Genomic DNA, 13605 nt, shown 5'->3' on the forward strand with positions numbered 1-13605 from the left:
TACACCGCCTCTCCGGTCACCTCCACGCAGCTAATGAGATGAGTATAGCGATCAGCTGAGCTTTCACTGAGGTTACCTTGATCCAGCGGTGGATGCAGCGGTGGCTGCGGGTAACCTCAGTGACAGCTCAGCTGATCGCGCTACTCACCGCCGCTCCGGTCAGCTCCATGCACCAACTGAGGTGAGTATAGCGATCAGCTGCTGTCACTGAGGTTAATCGCGGCCACCGCTGGATCCAGCGGTGGCCGGGAGTTACCTGACTGACAGCAGCTGATCGCGCTATTCCCTTCATTAGCTGCGTGGAGGTGTGTCTTCTGCAGCTCCTGTCACTTCCATGCAGCACAGCGACGCGATGCTGGAGGACTGTGGAGTACGCCGGACATGGAGGGTTTGTCGGGGTTAATAAATTGGTAATGAGGGACTTTGTTAGTGTTTTTTATTTCTAATAAATGATTTTTTCGGGTGTGTGTGTTTTTTAATTGTAATTTACAGATTAATCATGGAAGGAATCTCGGGGAGACGCCTGACATGATTAATCTAAGATTTAGTGGCAGTTATGGGCTGCCATTAACTCCTTATTACCCCGATTTGCCAACGCACTAGGGTAAATCGGGAAGAGCCGGGTACAGTCCCAGAACTGTCGCATATAATGTATGCGCCAATTCTGGGCAGCTGATGACTGATATTGTTAGGGTGGGGGGCTCCCCATAACGTGGGGCTCCCCATCCTGAGAATACCAGCCTTCAGCTGTATGGCTTTATCTGGCTGGTATTAAAATTGGGGGGACCGCACGCCGTTTTTTTAAATTATTTATTTATTTATTTTACTGCACAGTATAGACACGCCCACCGGCTGCTGTGATTGGGTGCAGTGAGACACCTGTCACTCAGCGTGGGGGCGTGTCTCACTGCAACCAATCATAGGCGCCTGTGGGCGTGGAAAGCAGGGAATATGAGATGGCTGTGTGCAGAGCACAGCGCGCCCGCCGGTATAAAGGCTCGGTCACGCTGTGCAGGCCGGCCAATCACTGCAATTCCACAACTAACAGGGCTGTGGCATTGCAGTGGTCTGCCAGCCAATCCCTGCATGAGGGCTGGCTCTCAAAAGAGCGCCAACATGCAGGGATGAAGACCACGAGTACAGCACGACTATTGCAAAATTACTCGGTCCCCGCCGAGTAGCCCGAGTACAGTGATACTCGTGCGAGTACCGAGTAGTAACAAGCATACTCGCTCATCACTAGTGTCTACATTTGGTGTGTTTTGTTAGGGCGTCAGATGCCCATTTGTCTGATTGCGTGTATCACACATTATATACAGACATCTCCAACTCCATGTGTGACACTTTATCACTGAAACTAGCCCTACTTGCATCTTTAACTTCCTGTAACCCTAATACCACTGTATGTAGGGACAGTTCAGAAGTGTTGGGTGGGATGTTATTGTGTGTGTGTTTTAGCCAATGTGGGTGGCATTTTACTTGGTAATTGTGGACTTAATGGTGTATTAATATTGTGTACTATTGTGTGCATATTGTTATTACTATTTTTTGCTATTACTGTGTTTTTGCATTGAGAAATACAGTAAAAGAATTGTAGACTTGGGTATGTACAACAAATATTTCATTATTAGTCCCCGGTTTTGTCTCAGTTTAATCGCCATTTATCTAATATATAAAGCTGAGTGTATGTATGTATGTATGTACTGTATGTACAGTATGTGTGTGTGTGTATGTCTGCTATAAAACAAAACAATCACTGATCTTGGGGAGACCAGCCAGAGAAAACACTGCCAGCAGCCAGCAAGGGCGATCAAGACAGTGAAATCCTAGGTACATTGCCCCTTGGGAAATATGCAAATCAAAAAGGTCCGTGGAGCCTCTGTTAGGAGTCTCAACACAGAAACCAGCCAGATATCCCTCCGGGAAGGGCCCAGCCAAGGGGTGACTCTTTTTAGGAGACCACCATAACCACCATATTAAGTGGCCCTTATAGTCAATATCCAACTTTTTGACACGTTTAAAGATATGACAAGGGAAATACCAAGGCCAGGTATCCATCCACAGACAGCTGTTTCGGGGTATTGCCCCTCATCAGTGTGGAGAAGGATTCTGGCTGGGTGGGAGTAATGCCTAGTAGACCAACAAAAGGGCTGGGCCCTTCCCGGAGGGATATCTGGCTGGTTTCTGTGTTGAGACTCCTAACAGAGGCTCCACTGACCTTTTTGATTTGCATATTTCCCAGGGGGCAATGTACCTAGGATTTCACTGTCTTGAGCGCCCTCGCTGGCTGCTGGCAGTGTTTTCTCTGGCTGGTCTCCCCGAGATCAGTGATTGTTTTGATTTGCATATGTCTGCTATAGGAATTCGCATCGTCGCATTTACAATCATGAAATTTTGCAGACACTTCATGTGACTCAGGAAACGTCATAGACTATGTTTTGATGGGAAAATTTAACCCCACGCTTTACAGCTACTCTTTAAAAAACTTGCCTCCATTAAAGTCAATGGAGCTGTGAGCTATAGGTTATTAATAGCAACTGTGAGTGGTTACTATAGGAACAAAATAAATTGTTAGTAAAAGAAGCTTATATGTGAGGTAATAAGATGTCGGTGGAGAGACGAATAGAGAGGGGCAGAGAGAGACAGACAGAGTAAGAGGCAGACAGGGAAAGAGACAGAGACAGAAACAGACAGGGAGACAGAGAGAGACAGACACTCAAAGAAACAAACAGAGGCAAACAGACGCAGATAGAGAGGGAAAGAGACAGACAGGGAAAGAGAGAGACAGGCAGTCAAAGAGACAGAGGCAGAAAGAGACAGACAGGGAACGAGATGGATAGAGAGAGACAGAAAGAGACAGACAGACATAGACAGAGTAAGAGACAGAGAAAGAGACAGACAGTCAAAGAGACAGACAGAGGCAGACAGACAGGAAAAAAGACAGAGAAAAAGACAGAGAGACAAGAAAAGAGACAGAGACAGTCAAAGAGACAGAGGCACACAGAGACAGACAGGGAAAGAGATGGATAAAGAGAGATAGAAAGAGACAGACAGACATAGACAGAGTAAGAGACAGAGAAAGAGACAGACAGTCAAAGAGACAGACAGAGGCAGACAGACAGAGAAAGAGACAGGGAAAAAGACAGACAGCCAGACAAGAAAAGAGATAGAGAGACAGACAGTCAAAGAGACAGAGGCAGACAGACAGAGACAGACAGACAGGGAAAAAGACAGGCAGGGAAAGAGACAGAAACAGGCAAAGCGTCAGAGACAGGGAAAGAGATAGACAGGGAAAGAGACAGACAGGGAAAAAGACAAAAATAGGGAAAGAGACAAAAACAGGGAAAGAGACAAAACATGAAAAGAGACAGAGGCAAGGAAATTGAGGGAAGAGACAGAGACAGACGGGGAAAGAGACAGATGAGGAAAGAGACAGACGGGGAAAGAAACAGACGGGGAAGGAGACAGATAGGGAAAGAGACAGATGGGGAAAGAGACAGATGGGGAAAGAGACAGACCTGGAAAGAGACAGATGGGGAAAGAGACAGACCTGGAAAGAGAGAGACAGGGAAAGAGACAGACAGGGAAAGAGACAGACGAGGAAAGAGACAGATTGGGAATGAGACAGACAGGGACAGAGACAGATGGGGAAAGAGACAGACAGGGAAAGAGACTGACAGACAGATAGACATAGACAGAGACAGGATAAGAAGGAGGAGCTAGAGCAAATTGCTGAAAATAAATCAATATTTTTTGAAGATCAAGATCATTAAAAGTGCACAGTGCAATACATAATGATACATAATATTAGACATATGAGAGAAGAATGGGGGACATGATGTACACAAGAACACAAATGCCGGGTACGGACACAGGAAAAATGTTCATAAAGTGAGGGCTCACATATAGCCTGACACTAAAAATGGAAACCAGGTAAAAGTCAAATAATCCCTAAGCAGGTTAAATTACCAATGTAGCAAAAAATAAACCCTGTAGAGGAATAACTCATTAGAGCAGATGCTTATATAACAGGGGTAAACCCTGTAGGTAAATGATCAAAACACCAGGGGTTTAAAGTAAGGTCTGTAGTGAAATAAACCATATGTCTGGTTTCAAAAACAGGGGTAAACCTTGTAAAGAGAATGTGGATACTACGGTTGGAAAAACAACAAGGTTATTATATGCCCTTTAACAGAGGTAAATGAGGAGATCCCTAAGAAGGTAAAATGTGCCAGAGTAACAGGGGTAAACACTGTAGGAAAATGGACTATATATCAGATAATTGATAGGGGTGATCCAAGTTAATATATATACTTGTTGGCACAAATTAAGCCTGTAAAGAATCAACCCATGTGTCTGTTATTTAAACAGGGGAGAGCCTTATGGGGAGAATTGAACAGCAGCGGGAAAAAAGAAGTACAAATATGGTATAAAATAGTACCAATGGATGTGGTATAATACCAATATGCTTGTTATATGCCCGTGGAGCAAGGGTAAGCCCAGTGAGGAAAAAATAGAACCCTGTGAGGGATCAGGGGTGCCCTGGACAAATAAGATGAAACAATTAAGGGGATAAACCCTGAAGAAATTAACCAGAGGGATAAATATTAATACCTGGAAATGTATAAAGTGTCTGACAGTAGCAGGGCAAAGTGCCCATGGGGAGACATTTACCTGGGACCGGTGGTGGTAGGCCCGACGCACGTTTCACAGTGCTTAAGCAGTTTGCTGGCCGCTTCATCATGGGGGAAAGTAGGCTGTGGTGCACATATCCTGTGGTGCGGCCTATAAATACCTCCGCGGTGATAAACACCGCGAATGGCATTCACAGTTCCAGAGTCAGAGCGGCGCATACGCGGGTCCATCAGAAACGCTCCCGTGACACAACCCCAGCAGTCAAGGTGTTAGGCTCATGTGTGGGGGCCCGAGTGACTCGCCCGAGCCATCGCGCATGCGCGGACACCATGGAGAGACCGAGGCGCGGCCAGGAGACGAAAGACGGACGCGCGCATGCGCACAAGACAGACAGACGCAGATATAGAGAGACAGACACACAGAGAGAGACAGAAAGACACAGAGATAGAGAGAGACAGACACAGAGATAGAGAGAGACAGACAGAGACAGATACAGAGACAGACAGAGAGATACACACAGACAGACAGACAGACATGGATATAGACAGCGACACACATGGATAGAGACAGATACACAGACAGACAGAGACAGACAGGGAAAGAGACAGGCATGGAAAGAGACAGACAGAGAGACAGCCACACACAGAGACAGACAAGTAAAGAGACAGACAGAAAGACAGACACACAGAGACAGACATAGACAGACAGACAGAAAGAGACAGACAGAGACAGAGACAAACACACCGAGACAGACACACACAAAGAGAAACAGAGACAGAGACAAACAGACAGAGACTGGGAGATAGAGAAAGAGACAGTTACTACCCCGGAGATATATATATATATATATATATATATATATATATATATACACACACAGAGTTCCCCTTTAAGGAATTGGTAAGGCCAGCCACTGTATTTGTTGTAAGTATAGAAATGTGAATTACATTTTTTCTTGTAATAATTATAATACACTGTGCTCATTTCACCTATGCTATAGTAACTTGACCAAACAGGTTGTGATAGTAAATAATTAGGTTGTGGCTTCACAGCCGTTCCGTTCTTCCAGGCATAATTCCTCTGTTGACCCAATGGGCTAATTTAATATTTTTAGACTGAGTGCCACCACTCATCATGTTCTAATAACAATTAAGCATCCCACAGCGTTTCACATCTAATTTGATTGGAATATCCCTATTTTATTATTATTTTTTCAAGTAATACGTCCTCCATCACATTTGTTATATAAATACAACCATAAAATACAATTCTTCCATACTGCCAACCACAGAGATCTAGTATCCCTTCATTTTTTCCTTGACAGCATTTTGGAATTTAGCACATATATAATGTTTTATCTGTTTTATTCATTTTGAAAGTATTTAGTTTTCTATGATGTCTTAGGTACGTCACTAATGACCATATGTTTTCAAATCTATTCTGTTATTTCATGATATTACTGCCATTTTTATAAAACACACCTCATTCACAAACAGGTATTCATCTGTATCAATATTGTCACCCCTTTTCTGTATTTAACTCCTTGTTGTATTGATGTTTATTTGTAGTTGAGTTTTCAGAAAGAGTTTGGTACAAACCTGAAAGGCATAAATAAAATCTATTTTAAAGTCCACATGAGGACTTACTGCTCCTTCATAGCATAGTCTACCAGAACATCCGTCTGCTGCTTCTCTTAAAGTATTAATTATTAATAGTTGAGGCCGACATTAATATTTAACATTGAAAGTAGCCCTGTAATAGCAACGTATGTTACACAAGTCGAACAAAGGTGGAAAAGTGTAGACTTCAGTATTGTCATAAGAAGCATCAGCTCGAGATTGGAAAAAATTACGAAAAGTGGTCAGTAGCAGATTGGAAATGGGTGATTTGAAGCTATCACATGAAAGTCAATAGACTAGGCTCCTATTAGTGGAAATAGGATTGGAAGAAACAAAAGGAAAAATGGCTAATGATTGGGGATGAGTGGACCAGTAGAAGTTTTGGTTTACCAGGTTCAGACTTCAGTTAAAAGTTTAGTTCGGGACCCAGGCTAGACCCGAACTTGACCCCACATACTGTAAGTCAATGGGGACCTGAACCTTGGTGCTGTAAAATGGCTTTAAAACAGTCATAGTAAGGACTAGGGAGCTGCAAAAGGAAGAAATATGGGGGTAAGAGCAGGACAATTGACCTGCAACAAACATGGATAGGAATAGAAACAACAGAACAATATGATTGATCCTGCATCACCAGAAATTACCTTATCAGATGTTGGAGAAGGAGTCCGCTCAGGTGCTCCATGAGATGCCTGCAAGGGGGGCACACTAGTAGTTAGACAAGCATCTGATAAATTGTCCATGCCTAGACGAAGGAACAAGTGAAAATGTTTTGGTACCATGTTAGCCAGTTGAAAAATTATTGAATGTTCTCAGTGAGAGGAACAAAATTATAATCTTGTGACACCTTTTAATGACTAACTAAAATAAAATAAAGTGATGTTACAAAGCAAGCTTTCGAGACATCTCAGGTCCCTTCATCAGGCATGGTATGACAAAATATCTGAAGAAACACAAATACATACACAAACAGAGCAGAGGGATGGTATAATAAAAGACATTTAAATAAATAAACAAACAGTGAGCTTAGAAAGTGAATCCTTAATTAGCTTTGATTAGTGGTGTGAGAGTTTTATTGTCCCAATATCCATGTAGGATCAGAGGTCTGGTCAGTCTCTAGAATAGACTCCTCAGATTTTGTAATGGGCGATAAATCATCCTGACAGGTTGAGTCCTGTGTCCACAGAGTTATTCAAATTGTCTCTCCAGGAAAGAAGACAAACTCTAGTGCAGCGCCATCTATTGGAAGTAGCGATCTGTGTCCACAGAGTAAAACAGTTTAATGAATTTGTATTCCCAGACCCTGCGATGGCTCTGTGATCTGAAGTTGCCTTTAATATGACAACTTTCATATGGTTTATGTTGTGTCCTGAAGCACAGAAATGTTTGGCTACAGGTAAATGGATTTTTTTGTCTGTAATTGTGTGGTGGTGAGATCTCATCCTTGCTCTCAGTCTCTGTCCAGTTTCTCCAACATATAGGCCCCCAATAGGACATATAGTGCACAGGATTAAGTACACCACATTGGAAGAGGAACATCTGAATGTCCCAGGAATTTTATAGTCCTTTTGTGTGTTGGGGATCTGTATCTGGTCTTTGGTCTCTACATGAGTGCAGGTTTTGCAGCTCTTTACATTGCAAGGATAAGTTCCTCTTGGTGTGTCTGAGGGCCTAGAACTTCGGATCATGATGCTCCTTAAATCAAGAGGTTGCTTGTATGACCTGTATGGACCTGAGATGTCTCGAAAGCTTGCTTTGTAACATCTCTTTATTTTATTTTAGGTAGCCATTAAAAGGTATCACAAGATTATAATTTTGTTCCTCTCACTGAGAACATTCAATATTTTTAGAAGAAGGAAGTGGCACTCACCATTGCCATAGCAAAAAATTCTGCTTTATTAGAAAAAATGTACTAAAATCATGCAGGGAAGCAGGCACTCCAAAACAAAACAGATTTGTATCCGGCATCGGCAAATAAAAATCACACCTTTATTGAATCGGTTTAAAACATGATAAATCACATAAATCATGATCAAGCATAGACAGTATAGACAGACCACTCTACGTGTTTCGGGCAAAGCCCTTAATCTTCAAAGAATTGCATCTGCGCAAGCGCCATCATGGCGCTGGCGTGTTTCTGTTATGTCCATGTGCAAAATTGTCTTTCACTATACCAGGTGGCTTTTTTTCTATCAGTATAATTAATTACTTCAACTGGCATGTACATATTTAGTCAAATAGGAGTGGGATCACTTTTTATAGTATCTTTTTGGCTCCCGGATTCACCGGATGATTGAAGGATTTTCTGGATCTACTGTGCTGGCCTAAATCTGAGGTGTGGGGTAGCTGCTTTAGGGCCTCAATCTTTGTATCTCTGATCATGTTGGACTCTTACTTTCATAGAGGCAAGTATTATTACTATGTCTATCAGTATGGAAGTTGGATTGAGGTATATTTTTTTCATGACTATCTAGACTTTTCCAAGGTTTTTGTACGAGAAAATGCCATGGCATATGACATGACCAGTGATACCATAAAATCACCCTTGAATATTACCTGCTTAACCCAGCAGGAAGTACGCCGCTGCCTCGAAATCACTAAGGTTGACAAATCTCCGGGCCCGGATGGCATACACCCCAGAGTACTACAGGAATTGAGTTCTGTGATAGATAGACCATTAATTTTAATCTTCACAGATTCCTTAATAACAGGGTCGGTACCGCAGGAGTGGCGCATAGCAAATGTGGTGCCAATATTCAAAAAGGGGACAAAAACTGAGCCGGGAAATTATAGGCCGGTAAGTTTAATCTCTACGGTTGGTAAAATCCTTGAGGGTTTCTTGAGAGAGGCTATACTGGAGTATCTCAAGAAAAATAACCTTATGACAGAGTATCAACATGGGTTTATGAGGGATTAAACTAATTTGATCAGCTTCTATGAAGAGGTAAGTTCCATCCTGGACCAGGAAAATGCAGTGGGTGTTGTGTATATGTTCTTTTCAAAAGCTTTTGATACGGTGCCACACAAAAGGTTGGTACATAAAATGAGAATAATGGGGATAGGGGAATATATGTATAACTGGGTTAAAAAATGGCTCAGTGATAGGAAACAAAGGGTGGTTATTAATGGTACGTACTCGGACTGGGTCTCAGTTCATAGTGGGGTACCACAGGGGTCAGTATTGGGCCCGCTTCTTTTCAACATATTTATTAATGATCTTGTTGGGGGCATGCAGAGTAGAATTTCAATATTTGCAGATGATACTAAACTCTGCAGGGTAATTAATACAGAGGAGGATAATTTTATATTACAGGGAGATTTATGTAAATTGGAGGATTGGGCTGAGAAGTGGCAATTGAAGATAATGTAGATAAATGTAAGGTCATGCACTTGGGTAGAGGAAATAAAATTTATAATTATGTACTTAATTGTAGAACACTGGGTAAAACAGACACAGAAAAAGACTTGGGTGTATGGGTGGAGGGTAAACTTAACTTTAGTGGACAGTGTCAGGCAAATGAGGTATAAGTGTTCATAAAAAAAATATAGTTCTACCTCTGTACAAGTCACTAGTGCGACCGCACTTAGAATACTGTGCACAATTCTGGTCACCGATATATAAGAAGGACATAGCTGAACTGGAGAGGGTGCAGAGAAGAGCGCCCAAGATTATTAGAGGAATTGGTGGGCTGCAATACCAAGACAGGTTATTAAACTTGGGGTTATTTAGTTTGGAAAAACGAAGGCTTAGGGGGGATCTAATCACAATATATAAATATATGAGGGGACAGTACAGAGACCTTTCCAAAGATCTTTTTATACCTAGGCCTGTGACTGGAACACGGGGGCATCCGCTACGTCTTGAGGAAAGAAGGTTTAATCATAATCACAGACGAGGATTCTTTACTGTACGAGCAGTGAGACTATGGAACTCTCTGCCGCATGATGTTGTAATGAGTGATTCACTACTAACATTTAAGCAGAGCCTGGATGCCTTTCTTGAAACATTTAATATTACCAGTTATGTATATTAGATTTTATGACAGGGTGTTGATCCAGGGAACTAGTCTGATTGCCGTATGTGGAGTCAGGAAGGACATTTTTTCCCCAATGAAGCTTGTTTGCCACATTGTTTTTTGGGGGTTTTTTTGCCTTCCTCTGGATCAACATGTTAAGCTATGGGTTGAACTAGATGGACTTAGGGGCACTTTGCACACAACGACATTGCAAGCCAATGCTTGCGATGCCGAGCACGATTGTCCCCGCCCCAGTCACAGCAGCGATATCTTGTGATAGCAGCAGTAGCGAACATTATCGCTACAGCAGCTTCACATGGACTCACCTGCCTTACGACGTCGATCTGGCCAGCAACCCGCCTCCTTATTAAGGGTGCGGGTCATGCGGCATCATAGGGACGTCACACGGCAGGCGGCCAATAGAAGCGGAGGGGTGGAGATGAGTGGGACGTAAACATCCCGCCCACCTCTGTCCTTCCACATAGCCGGCGTAAGCTGCAGGACGCAGGTAGGAGATGTTCCTCGCTCCTGCAGCTTCACACACAGCGATGTGTGCTGCCGCAGGAACAAGGAACAACATCGTACCTGTCGCAGTCGCGTAATTATGGAATTCCCAGACACTACACTGATGATACGATTACGACGATTTTGCGCTCGTTAATCGTATCATCAAGGATTTACTCACTACGATGTCGAGTGCCATGCCGGAAGTGCGTCACTTTTGACATGACCCCTCCAACATCGCACCTGCGATGTCGTAGTGTGCAAAGTGCCCCTTAGAGTCTCCCTTCAACCTTAAAAACTATAATACTATGATGATGATACTATACTCTATTCTAATATCTTATGGGGTATATACAGTGCATTCTCTTAAATCTGTAGCCTCCTGATGATCAGTACTTAAAAGGGAAACACATCGATTCTTGTGTTAAGATATATATTGACCTCTCTTCATCTGGAGGACTATTGTACATCTGTGTCCACAGAGATTGCTCCAAGCAGCTCCCTGAATATACCAGCTCAGGATGATACCTTTATATAAGGAGTCGTGAAGTATCTACTTTGGGGAAGCTCATCATCTAGGTTTGGAGCTAATTAAATTGTCCGGCTGCACTTATGCGAGCAGCTGCTGACAAGTATTTGGCTTTTTGATCCTTTTTGTTTCTATGGTAACAAAGGTTACATCCCATGAAAGCCTTATGTGTCTAATATATGTTTTCAAAATGTTGTGTTTGTTGCTTATGACAACGCTATTCTACGCACACAGGAAAACAAAATGGCATTGTCTAATGCGATATTTACAGAAATTGAGAGCAGAGGAGTGATAAAATTCTTCTTTCTGCAAGGAAAGTCTGCAAACGATATTTATGGTGATAATGTAGCAGACATTGGGGATCAATGCCCTTCATATTGTACAGTTAAGAAATAGGTTGCCAAATTTAAAACAGGCCACTTCAGCACCAATGATGAGACACATTCTAGATGACCAAGAGTGGTTGTTGCTCCGGAGATCGTCGATGCTGTGCACAACCTCATACTGGAGAATCGACGAATTTCAGCTTAAGCAATAACAGAGATATGGGGATTTGACGTGAATGTGTTTGTGTCATTATCCATGAACATTTGGATATGAGAACGCTATCTACAAAGTGGGTCTCCAAATGTTTGACAACAAATTAATGAAGCATGCGAGTGAAAACCTTTTGATCCATTTGTCAGTGTTTCCAGACTGATAAAAACTTCCTGGATTTACTGTTCACTATGGATGAGACCTAAATTTATTTGTATGACCCTGAAAACAAGGAACAGTAAAAAGAGTGGAGGCACAGTGGTTCTCCTCATCCAAAGATATTCAGAGTGTGAAAATCAGCCACTAAAGGCTACTTTACACACTGCCATATCGGTCCCAATATCGCTAGTGTGGGTACCCGCCCCCATCTGTTGTGCGACACGGGCAAATCGCTGCCCGTGCCGCACAACATCACCCAGACCCGTCACACATACTTACCTGTCCGGCGACGTCGCTGTGACAGGCGAACATCGCTAACGAAATATCATCAGGGTCACGTCGTTAGTGACGCACATCCGGCGTCGTTAGTGACATCACAGTGTGTGACACCAAGGAGCAACCATCAACGAGCGCAAAAACGTCAAAAATCGTTGATCGTTGACACGTCGCTCCTTTCATAATATCGCTGATGGGGCATGCCGCTGGTGTTTCCTCGTTTCTGCGGCATCAGACATCGCTATGTGTGACACCGCAGGAACGACGAACATCTCCTTACTTGCATCCACTGGCAATGAGGAAGGAAGAAGGTGAGCGGCATGTTCCGGCCGCTCATCTCCGCCCCTCCTCTGCTATTGGACGGCTGCCGTGTGACGTCGCTGTGACGCCACACAAACCGCCCCCTTAGAAAGGAGGCAGATCGCCGGCCACAGCGACGTCACAGGGAAGGTAAGTCCGTGTGATAGGTGTAAGCGATGTTGTGCGCCACGGGCAGCGATTTGCCCATGATGCACAACCGACAGGGGCGGGTACGCTCGCTAGTGATATCGATACTGATATCGCAGCGTGTAAAGCCCACTTTAGTCTTATTGTCTTAATGTTCTGACAACTAATTCTTTCCTTTACCTATGATCATGGTTGCATATATTTTGTGTGTCTATATAGTTTGGTCTGCACTTTCTCAGGTTTATTCCTGTTTTGTTTGTTTTTTAAATGTCTTGAATAAAATTTTGTACTTTTATGGGAAATAATGTTACTACTTTTGATCTGATTGCAGACCTTTTTAAATTGAACTGAGCAACTAACACTTTTCATATATTATTTTAGTTTAAATAAAAAGTTTATGTGCGTGATGTAAGTCTCTAAGATATCATTACTTTTTTTAAGGTAAATAAACCAGTGCACAACTTTTATCTTGTTCTTACACTCAAGAAAGTCTATTTCTTTATTGTCCATGATTATTATTCCTTTCAAGTAATAACTAAATCATGGTCCCCAGCATTTGCTTTTCAAATTATGAATGTTGATATAAAGATGCCTAACATTTACAAAACACCCATCATTATTGCTTTGGTTTACTTACAATATCCCTTGAGAATTGCACTCATTATTAATTTCTTAGCATTTATGCAAAATTCTTGTAAAAATTTGGTCCTGTATATCAGTTGTTGAGTAGTGTAGCCATATATAGATTCAAGGTTACTAGCATGACACACAAAAGTGTTGTTTGTGCCACACTGGAACATTAATAACAATGAAAATAATTTCCTTTATTTTCTTATTGACCTTCTGTTGAGGATATGAAAAGTTGTGTGTGTATATGACAGATTTT

The sequence above is a fragment of the Anomaloglossus baeobatrachus genome, chromosome 6 (genome assembly GCF_048569485.1).
Source record: "Anomaloglossus baeobatrachus isolate aAnoBae1 chromosome 6, aAnoBae1.hap1, whole genome shotgun sequence".
NCBI lineage: Eukaryota > Metazoa > Chordata > Amphibia > Anura > Aromobatidae > Anomaloglossus > Anomaloglossus baeobatrachus.